This window comes from Monomorium pharaonis, chromosome 1 (genome assembly GCF_013373865.1).
Source record: "Monomorium pharaonis isolate MP-MQ-018 chromosome 1, ASM1337386v2, whole genome shotgun sequence".
NCBI classification, from domain to species: Eukaryota; Metazoa; Arthropoda; class Insecta; order Hymenoptera; family Formicidae; genus Monomorium; species Monomorium pharaonis.
Window position 1 is genome coordinate 34,517,175 of NC_050467.1, and position 12,013 is coordinate 34,529,187.

The following is a 12,013-nucleotide window of genomic DNA, read 5'->3' on the forward strand; positions in this document are numbered from 1 at the left end:
CGTTAAAAATGCCGAAAGGTGTAACTACCAACATACAATTATTACAGCTAGCAAAATGTATGCGCATTTCATACTTTAGAGGAATTTTTATGCGTACGGTATTACCAACGGCTGGAGCATATCGAAACGAGAGTGGTATTGTAAATTTAGATAATGCTGAAGGATCGGGTACACACTGGGTGGCATACGCAAAGAGGGGAGATCGCGCTATATACTTTGATAGTTTCGGCAATCTTAGACCGCCGAAAGAACTGGTGCAATATTTAGATGTAAAGCGGATCGAGTACAATCACACGCCATACCAACGTTACGATCAAAGCAACTGCGGTCAACTGTGTTTGCGTTTTCTCCAAACAGTTAATAATCAATTTAAAGGCTAACATTGTGCAATTTAACTCAGTATTCGTTTCAATATGTCACTGACGTTTACGCTAACCGGCAAGAGTAGCATCCTCGCGGTAAGCTATTTTCCAGCCGTAGATTTGAGCGATGGCGATTACGAGCTCGGCCTCACAGATTTTGAAACATATTATACCATACCTAATGTAAATTCATCGAATAACAAATTTTACTATGACAAGGACGACAAGGAAATTATAATTCCGGAAGGATTGTATGAATTGCGTGATATAGATAGATATTTGAAACGCGCAATTTTACAATCTCATCCCGATGTTGCGGGAAAGAGGACGTTTCGCAAAGAAGATGAAGACGAAAGCGAATATCCGCTGGTGATTCGTGCTAACAATAATACAATGAAGAGCGAGATTATGTGTGCTTATCGGATAAATTTCACTAAACCTAACAACATCGGATCGCTGTTGGGATTTTCATCGCTTCATATTCTTGAATCGCGATTGTGACATGAATCGGATGCACCTATAAATATCATAAACGTAAATATTATTTGCATAGACTGTAATGCGACTGCAGGTGCGTACAGCAACGGCAAGTGCATACACACGGTACATGAATTTTCACCGAGGGTACCACCAGGATATAAGATATCGGAAACGCCTGCACAGATCATTTACCTTCCAATCGTCGCACGGAGCATTACTAATTTGACGATTCGCGATTTGTGGATCAGGACGGTCAATTACTCGATTTTCGCGGAGAAGAGATTACCGTTAGATTACACGTACGAAGACGATAACGTGAGATGCTTGTGTTGAATGAGCAGGTGAAGGACACAATTTTTACACCAATCAAGATTATTCGACCATGTGACATAAATTGTACGACAGTTAAAAATATTCGATCGTCTGATAAAAAGAAACTCTCCGCGTCAAACGTTGAATTTTTAAAATCATTGGGATTCGTCGTACAAAATATCTAAGATGTCTAACATCTTGAACATTGGAGGCGAGCCGATCTTTGACGATAGCATCGTCAAGATTGAGACTCACATGTACAATCCGTACGCCAATACTACTTTTGGATACAGCGACGAAATAAGGATACCCATACAACAGCAGCATTTATACACGTTGCCATGTGAAAGTTTTCTCTACGTCGAAGGAAGATTGGTGATGAAGAAGAAAAACGATAAGGATACATATAAGGATGTGATAAATCTCGGAAATAATTGTGTGGCGTTCATGTTTGATGAAATTCGATACGAACTCAACGGTGTTGAAATTGATCGCAACAGAAACGTTGGAATAACCAACACCCTCAAGAACTATGTATCGTTATCATATGACAAAGCAGTAATTATGCAGAATGCACGATGGCAATTTTTATATAACCTACCGGAAGGATACTTCAACTTTTGCGTACCGCTTAGTGTATTATTGGGCTTTTGCGAAGATTACAAACGCGTGATTGTTAACGCTCGTCACGAATTGATCTTGATACGAGCGCGCAACGATAACAATTCTATCGTTCGAAATGCTACAGCTCAACCGGAAATTGAATTATTTAAAGTGCAGTGGCGAATGCCGCATGTTACGTTAAACGAAGTCAACAAATTATCTTTGCTGCGAACTTTGGAGAGTGGACAATGGCTAAGTATGAGTTTTTGCTCCTGGGATCTGTACAAGTACCCTTTGCTGCACAGTACGACAAAACATTCATGGCAGTCAAAACTGCAATTCAGATCGAGAAACCGCGCTTCGTTATCTGTGCACTGCAGACTGGTCGAAAAAATATCATGTCTCAATATGTTACAATCTTTGACGACTGTAATTAGACCAACGTAAAACTTTATCTATACTCTGAATTTTATCCATATAACGATTTGAATTTAGATTTTCATAAATCTAGATATGCAATTCTGTGTGACATGTATCGACGTTTTGGTGAATCTTATTATGGACGTGAGTGTGAAACGTTGCTCAACGTAATCACATTCCTGGAAAAAGGACCTTTTGCGGTCATTGACTGTTCGCGACAAAACGAATCCGTCAAGAGTGCTACCGTAGATGTGCGCATAGGATTTGATTTGTTGTACCTCTCGTTGTGAGTACGATCGCTGCCAGAGATCTCGCGAGGAAGATATTTGGTCACTTACACCGTTATTCGTCTTGAACACTTTTATTATAGTATTCGTTTACAGTGAATAGATTGCGACCCCGCAAGGCAGAGTGTCGCGTCTATGAGCTCGCTGTCCACAACCCCGCAAGGCAGAGTGTCGTGGTTGTGTATTTACAATGATTTATATTGGTGATACACGACCCGGCAAAGCAGAGTGTCGTGTGTTATCTTAGTTTGTCTACTTCGGATTGACCCGTCCCTCACTTTCTTTCGGCCGTTTATATACCAGTAAATGCGGTAGTCGGATCGAAAGAAGGGGAAGATTGCGTGAGGGCGTAAATCGGTCAGTATTCCAAATTATTGCTTAGACAGCAAGTGCTAAGGAGCATTGCGCTAATTGTTGATCGGATTGCGCGAAACCTCGCGCGATGCGCTCAATGCTGACTGCTGCAACTGACCGACTTACGTCATCGTGCTACTGACACTTTTTTTATTGTTATGAGTGTGTCACTCATAACAGATTACAAAGAGAATGTTTCCGCCAATACTACCGCTTATTGTCTTATTTTACACTATCGTGTAATTGAATACTATCCGTTGTCCAACGTAGTGCGCAAAATCATGTTACATTAAACTGATAAAAACTGGGATATTTGATGTTAAAATACAATCTTGAAAAGTCACTCATCATGATCGTACCGACATTTGTGGATCTGCAAGGATTTATTGTCGATAAAAAATTTGTCGTAAAGGAAGTGGCAGTACTGAGAAAAGGAATCGTTCTCATGTATTACATTTTTGCTAGCCCCATGTCATGGCATATTCTTACAAAATCCGACAAGTCTTGCGCTTCTTGATTGATTGCCTATCATCAGGATTGCGATGGAAGGACGGGATGATACCGTACAGCATGACGAAACGTCTGATTACGTCTGCTGTGTGTAATACGGAAGATGATGACAGAAAAACTATCGTATACCTTAAGGGACTTCAGAAACGAGAATGGTTGACGGGCATGCTCGATATCGATGATGGGATATATATCAAGACATTGGATGCAGGTTACGAAGACATTGAATCTTTGAATAATTTAGATATTAGTAATACTATACGATGTGAAAAACATGTTAAGAATTGTGCTTTACAAAATGTATTTAAAATATTTAACTGGTGGTCGTAACACCAAAATAATTGCGAAATTTCTTCAAAATAAAGAAAAATAAAACGCAATAAAATGTTTATTTCTACCTTTTCCAGTACATATAAGATATATAGATGTATGATGCAGTTTGATAACGGTTCAATAGCTGTACGATGCAGTTTGATAGCTGTACGATGCAGTTCAATAGCTGTATGATGCAGTTTGATAACGGTTCGATAGCTGTATGATGCAGTTTGATAGCTCTACGATGTAGTTCGATAGCTGTATGATGCAGTTTGATAGCTGTATGATACAGTTTGATAGCAATTCTTTATTTCGAGATGCTGGACGAGAGGTTGACTGAGGCGTTGATCGAGGCGTTGACCGAGACATCATATAAGACGGTCTCGTTGATAAATCACGTATGTTTTGTTAGACAATGGTGAGCGCAGATAAAAAATTCTACAAAGCTGACATGCTGAGAATCTTTTTCAAATTTATTTTTCAAGTAACAGTCACGTACATCTTCAATACATAATGATGAGGGTCTGCTCCTCAACGTTAGTCAAGCTCCTCAACGTCGATTTTCACAGTGTCTCGTTTTTATAAGTGTTACAATGCACAGAACTAGAATTGAATATCCGGTTGTGGGAGTAAGTACATGAAAAGATCACTCTCAAATTGAAATATATTCAAATACATGTAATCATTGTAGCAATATATTGTTTTTAAATTAAAAATATTATAGTTTTATTTTAATACTGCTAGTGTATTATTTTCTATTATTTTTTTATTCAACACTTTTTCCTTTTTTATTTAAGATAATTAAATAATAGAGTATGATTTTCTTAATTAAACTTTTTTTATATAAAATTTTAAAATTAATTTAATACAATATGAATTTTTTTCATTTTTCAGTACGTGTACATTGGTGACGTCCCACATGGACCGACCACGGCCGTTCACGGCTATACATATGTCAGGGTGCCATCGAGCTACACATCCATCATTTGGATCAACAATGTTGTTTCGATACGTGGGCCCGTTGGTCAACAGGTATATAATATTTGTTTTTGGATGCAACTATACAAAATTTGTTTTTGAATACATGCAGTATGATTAAGTTAAAAATGTTTTTTTTTTCAGCCATATTTTGGATTTGAGGATATACGTATATACGGATTTATCAACATAGCCGCAGATCGGTGGAGACGGTATTTCCGCCAAGGGGACCAATGGCGAAATAATCAGAATATGGAAAATGCGTATGGGCTACATAATCCTGACACCGACGTATGGGACGTCAGGAGGCTGTTTGACATGGAGCCACCGTTCGAAGATGGGGAGATCTGGGAGTAATTCCCATTTTATTTTATTATACGTTTTTATTACTTTTCATATATTTTTATTTACTTTTATTTACTTTTAATACTTCTTTATATACTTTATACACTTTTTATTATACTTTTGATACTTTTAATACTTTTTATATAATAATTTAAAATATTTTAGATAGTTTACTTTTTTATATACTTTAGATGTACTTTAATAAATATATAAATTTATATACACATATAATTGTTTGAAATTGTTTATTTTCCCTCTTGTTCCTTTAAAATATTACAGTCCCTCTTCATCACTCTCTGTTCTACCAATCTTATTGTTAGTACAGCATTAAAAATTTTATTCAATTTTTATTACATCGTTTAATAACCTAATTTTTTTTAAATAATTAAGGTTTTAAATATTAAAGTTTGCCAAACTAAAATTTTTTTAATTAATTTATACTATTTTATTAAATAAATTATTTTATATATAAATTATTTTATTAAATAAATATTATAATAATCATGCGTACGAACGGATAATTACAGTTAAATTTGCAAATGTTATCATATTGTTTATTTTCTTTAAGTAGTTGATAAACGAACCGAAAAGGTGCGATGGGTGGGAGCGTATGTGGTTGCGTATGAAAGAACGCAACGAAAGAGAAAAAGATAAGGTTGTACGGTTGAAGATATCGCGTACGGGCGAGAGAGATAGATTCACAATAGAGGGAGAGAGCGAGCACCGCGGCGATAGTGGAAGAAAATAATACACTGCTGTACGATGCGGTTTGATAGCAGTTCAATACCATGACATGCAATGTAATTTCATAAACATATTCGTAAACATAGTCCTTCGTTAGGGTGTATGCAGGTATAAGAGGTGATTAGGGTGAGCTATCGTGTCATGATATGTGATCTCTGCTTTCTCTGAAGCAAGCTCTATCATTTTAATATGTCAGCTCCTTTAAGCTCTCTCGCGACTGTCATGCTGTCTTCTCAGTTCTTTATGTTAGTCGTCCACTGTTTTTTATGGTGCGCATCACGTTGTGCATCATGCGTGCATATATTCCATCACCCCCCGCATCGCCCATTCCGGGCATTTTGGCGATTGTGGACGCTGATGAGGATGCGGGGGAAGTAGTTGATGAACTTATAGACTTTTACGAAATCCCCGATCGGGAAGATGGTAATAACAATGACGGTGACGGTGACGGTGACGGTGACGGTGACAATTCCGGCGGAGATGAGCCGGAATTTAATCCCCGCGAGGTCCTCCAACCCCTTGCGGTCCCCAATATGGATTATATGGGTATATCCGACTTTGAGGAGGGAGATAATGACTCCTCCGAGAAGGGGGAGGAGTAACATTAATTAGTTTTATGTAGTTATAGTGTAGTTTTATGGTACTTTTAGTGTAATTTTATAATTTTATGAACTGAGGCATGGGGCTGCTTCCCCGGTAAGTGATTATTTTATTATTTTATTCTCTTATACTCTTGTTCCCTTGCTCATTGTTCTTTTTCACACTTTGCATGCTCTCGCTCTCGCTCTAACTCTCACACATACTGTTCTCACTCTCTTTCTCTCATATTCGTATTTGCTCTTCGCTCAATCGTTCCACGGTGATAGTCACAGCTGTGGAACGTGCCTGTGAAACGCGATCCCGGTGGTAAGAGAACCGCGGCGATGGCTGCTGAATATCACGTACGGGCGAAAGAGAGATTCGCAACAGAGGGAGAGCGCGAGTACTGCGACGGTGGACGGTGGCGGACGGCGGCAGTGGGCGGCGGGTGGCGGGCGGCGGCGGCGGCGGGCGGCGGCGAACCCCGATTCCCCCTCAACGGTCGCGGGGATCTGAAAATCATGCATCAGCAATTCCCGCACCGCGGCCGCGGACCCGAAAATCCCGCGTCAGCAATTCCCGCACCGCGAGACCCCCGATCCGCGTGACGTCATGCCCCCGCGCGCCTACAAGTTCCCCCCGCACACCCGCTCCCTCCTCGGAGCACCTGGGTTAGAACTGTCTCTGTATTAACTACTGCCAGGGATAAAATTAACGAGGAGAAACAAAAAACGAAAGCCTACTACGTCAGAACCGTGAAAGAAACAAATTATAAAACAGGCGACAAAGTCCTATTATTCGATGATACGCTCCGACGCGGGCAATCTAAAAAATTGGACGCACAATGGACCGAACCCTATGTTATAACCGAAAAACATTTGCGCGTTAACTATACTATAAAACGCGGTAGACAGATGATCCGCGTACACGTTAACCGCCTAAAGGCTTTTATAGAAGCCTAACGTACTCGAGAACAAATATTAAATTAAAAAAGGACTTACCAAGTTGAATTGCCAAAATCCACAGGCGCCATAATGCTCGTACATAGTCCAAATAGAAAAAAGGGAGGGGGAAACAAACACTACACTACACACTACAAAACTACAAACTAAAAACTAAAAGAGGGAGGAGGTTCTAGTTATTACTCCTCCGACTCTTCACCCCTCCCCTTCTCCTAGGAAGTCTTCGCGCTGAGGAAAGCGTTCCTCAAGAGTACCAAAGTCACGCTCCCACTCCCCTTCAGACTCAGAGATACCCACGTCTTCCAGCAACCGGTTTATCATACCGAGAGACGGGAGAAAAACGTACGGAGCATTATCGGAGTCGGAGATCTCATCCTCATCAGAAACATCTCCGTCGGAGGACACACCATCTTGCTCCTCCTCGGAGCTCTCGATTTCAACCGCGTTCTCCACATGATCCTCGAATATTTCGAAAACTTCTCCTTCGTCCGGGGCCTCGTCGCTTAAAGCGATAACCCCCGGATTAGGCGACGAGGGCGGCGACGGCGGTAGTAAAAGCTTCATTATTACACGCTTAAACTTTTGGCGTACCGAAAGAAGAAAAAGACGTCCCGCACGACAGCTCGGTCAAGACTGATCTTAATACAGTCAAAGACAGTCGACCCAAAGGTGACTGCAACAGTAGCTGAGATAGATAAACGTGCACTTCTCGCACGCACAACTAAAGAAGATACAACCCTAAACGGCGATATAAAAAAGCCAGCAAAAAGATAATAAAAAGCTGAGGTAGATAAGAACTGCACCATCCTCACACACACCTTAATAAACTAATCACCACGAGTAAAACGAGGAAGTAATAATAAACCACCTTTCAAGGGACTCCTTGTTTGCATCTGCATGGGAATAACAGCCCAGGAAAGCGATAAGTCGTATCAAATAGAAAGATTTACCGATCACCCTGGGATATACTACGAGAAAATAGGAGGACTGCGCCGTCGAATCTCATTGGAAATTGGTAATTAAAATCAACACAGCATCTTTGTCCAAAAAACAGACTGACGCAAATAGTAAAATACATACAAAAAACGGACAACCTGTGTAAAATCGTGGCAGTAATAAACAAAGAAGTGTGCGAAAATTTTAACTCTATCATAGTAAAAGAATACAATAGAACCAGTCAACTGATCCTTCGTATAACAGCATCATACAAGACGGCGACAGTACAGAAACGAGGACTGATCAACGGGGTAGGCGCTATAGCCAAAACATTATTCGGCACGATGGACGTCGATGACAAAAGACAAATTGACGAACAACTAGCGGTATTACATGACTCACAACAATCGACAAAACACGCAGTACAGAACCAACTGAAAATATTACAAGCGACCATAGCCCATATCGACGAGACGGAAGCAACTATACAACAAAACGAATATATACTAGCAAACGCAACTAAAAAATTAAAACTAGCTCTAGTGGAAAGCGAACGTGCGAATAATATACAGGGAAACTTTATTGTAATTAACGCCATATTAGCCGATCTCACTCGCGATGCGGAAGACGTGCTGGAGTACATAACAACATTAAAAAAGGGAATCATGCACCGTTTAACGCCTGTAGATCATATAATAAGATCCCTTAGAGATGCGAACTCCTAGCTTCCGGACGGTCTCTATTTCCCACTCAGAGCGAATCAAGAAAAATGGTCGAACGTAGAAAAATTCGCTATCGTAAATGCGTATTGTGATAACACGAACATATATACCGTACTGCGTTTTCCGCTAATATCAGCGTCGAAATATGAAATACTAAACATACTGCCGCTACGCGTGCCAGAGCGTCGAAACATTTTCACAATAATAGACATTAAGCATCCCCTCATAGCGATAGACGCCGAACGACGTACATATGTAATAATCTCGCAAATTAATTTGCAAACATGAATAAAAATAAATAATGAATACTTGTGCGAACAGAATTATCCTACGAATAGAATTAACTCGCATTTCATAGTCATTCTTACTTAAGTACAACATCTCATTACAAACTAACTGTTGTGAGTGCATCACACTCACATACGGCATGTTGCAAGCGATAGAAGGTGTCAAATAACACCTCGCGCGCGGACATCGCCTGGCCTACATACCGAACGTCGCACCAGGAAATGCACCCGGTTGCTTAAGACTTAACACCCAAAATCATCTGATTTTGGGGTGGAATCCGCGTAGCCAGCAATTGCTGGCTAAGCAAGTACACTGTCCAAAAGCCAGTGACCGCGAAAGTACCTTCCCCGGTCATACGCCCAAAAACGGTGTATATAAACACCGAGGTACAGACAACGAGCGTGCTTTGCTACACAGTATACAGCGACGAACGTATGTCGCTCACTCTTTTATATTTGTTACGGGTATCAACGAATTACATCAGTGTAACTCAGTATAATCAAGATATTAAATATATATATATATATTGATATACGACACACGGCTACAATCTCTCGAGAAACCTGACCCGAGGAGTAACGACAGCGATCCCAAAATACCTGTGACCCTTTATCCACCAAAGGGCCACAACATAACGAATTAAAGTTTGACACAGACGTAGAACAAACAATAAAAATAAAAAATATCGTCCAAAACTCTTCAGAGTTAAAAGAACTAAATAAGAAATTAAACGAAACGGACAAAGTATTAAATAAAGACCCGGATTCATTTTTTCAATCGTCACACTTTATCTACCCAACGGCAACCAGCACTACAACTTTTGTAATAATAATAATACTAATCATAAGCCTCGTTATAATACGAAAAAAGAAGCGCAATAGCCATGAGAAGCGAGTCACAGTAGACCTAGATACAGATTATACAATACCCAGGTCTATTCTGAAACGGAGTAGTAGTAAACACGATTTTAACTATACTATACACCAAAACTTCGTACCTCCGTTTTTGTTTTTCCAACGGGGAAGGGATGTTGTGAGTGAGACAGAATCACTCCAACCACATATTATTATATTAGAATATTAAAATAATTAAGATTAATAAAAGAATGGCTTGAACACTCTCAGAGGAAGTGTCATCTCATATTATCGCGCGAGGTATCAAGTGATACCTCGCGCAAGGCTGACCGGCCATCACACCGGTCGAGACTCGGAATTCCACCGATCTCAGCTTAGCAACGATCACGCCACATTTCCGGTGGAAATGCTAAAATTGCAATTTGGCGGTCTGTTGCTAAGCTTGCGAATATTTCCCGCACGCTGGATGCGCCCGGCCATAATAGTATCGGCGGCCTATTGCCCCTCCAACCGACACTTTCCACGAACTATATAAACAACTGCCGATTGATAGGCAGGGGGACTAGTTATCATTCACGCTAATACGCGTGTCACGTGTGTGCTTACTACTTCGGGTCACATAGAATTCAGTACGTAAAGACTTAATACTACATAGCGAAGCGTCAAACTAGTTATCAAGCTCTTGCCGAGTCTTATCACCACATATAATTCAACACGGCGCGACATCCCCGACGACCGCACGTGTTGAGAGCTAATCTGTACACAGAATAAACGACGCTTTTTATATAAAGACGAGAGTCTCGTTACTGGTGGACCTGGCCCTCGCAGTACTTCCTCCGCGAGTTCCAACTCCTTGGGCAGACACGATCCCAAAAATATCCTTGTTGCACCGAAGGGTACAACATGTTTAATAAAATATAATCTGAAAATGAAAGTGATGTGTCGCAAGACCTCTTCGATCTGCATGATGTCACGGCCTCACACCAACGGAAATAAAATAAAACCATATTTATTCATGTTCTCTCTTACTCACGTTCTCTTGCTCGAGTTCTCTATCATGCTATTATCTCATACTTCCATCTAACCGTATGTAAAATAGAGATCGCATGAGGGTAAGAGAGAATGAGAATGAACAAGAAAGGATTGCGAAAACTATTAATTTTCTATCCGATATTGTGAATTGCTTAGTAGTCCTTCGTTGAGGTGCACAACTGTCGGGCTGTATTCTCAGTTCTCTATGTTAGTCGTCCAGTTCAATACTATGCAATGTAGTTTCATAGACATATTTGTATTCGTAAACGTAGTCCTTCGTTAAGGTGCATGCAAGTATAAAAGGTGATTAAGGTGGGCTATCGTGTCATGTTGAGATATATGATTGAGATATGTGATCCCGTTTTCTCTGAAACCTATCATTTTGATATGTCAGCTCTTTTAAGCTTTCTCGCGACTGTCATGCTATCTTCTCAGTTCTCTATGTTAGTCGTCCACTGTTTTTTTACGGTGTGCATCGCGTCGTGCATAAAAAATCATGCCCGTATATATTCCGCCACCTCCTGCGTCCATTCCGGGCATTTTAGCAATTGTGGACGCGGATGAAAATGCGGGGGAAGTAGTGGGTGAATTCGTGAACCTTCGCGAGAATATTGAGAATGAAAAAAAATACAGTGAAGAAAAATACAGTGAAGAAGAATACAGTAAAGAAGAATACAGTGAAGATTCCAGTGAGGAGGAGGAGGATGAGTTGGATTTTTAGGGATTTGATCCCCATGAGGTTCTCCAACCTCCAGCGATCCCCGATCTGTTGGAGTGCATGGGAATATCCTCAGACTCCGACGAGGATAATCATGGAGATGACTCCCCCGAAGAGGGGGAGGAGTAACTTCCTTCTCTAACATTATTTTTTTATAATTATGATAGTAGTTTTAGTAGTTTTTAGTAGTGATAGTTAGTTTCAGTGTAGTG